Here is a 482-nt window from a genome sequence, read left to right on the forward strand (position 1 = left end):
CAAAGGAGCCAATCACGTTCTTCGCTTGGGCTTACTTTGGGCTTACTTTTGACCAATCACGTTCTTCCCCCCTGTGGCTTACTTTTCGGCGTCGGTACGCTAGTCTTGTCAATGTCAGCTATCGGGTATTTTATCCATTTAACAATCATAAGGTAAGATATGCTTTTTAGACGTGATGTAGCATCATCGGACACATTTTCTGCCACATCCCTAAGTGCTGCCATTGCAGATAACTAACATTAACAGTGCCATTTCTAAATCCATTCATGTGAATAATGACGGATCCAACCAGCTTTTGTGTATCAGACACAAATGCATAATATTTTTTATGAGAAATGTATTTTATTACATGATAATTATAGTTTTACAACCAAAAACGAGTGTCAGTCTCCTGTATTGCTGGAAACTTCAGTAACAGGAACGAACAAAGCACTCCTTGTGGATAATTCATGGGTTTCATCAGGTCCTTTTCCACAGGTGTG

Source organism: Morone saxatilis, unplaced genomic scaffold (genome assembly GCF_004916995.1).
Source record: "Morone saxatilis isolate NCDOM2014 unplaced genomic scaffold, NCSU_SB_2.0 Contig7, whole genome shotgun sequence".
In the NCBI taxonomy this organism is placed as follows: domain Eukaryota; kingdom Metazoa; phylum Chordata; class Actinopteri; family Moronidae; genus Morone; species Morone saxatilis.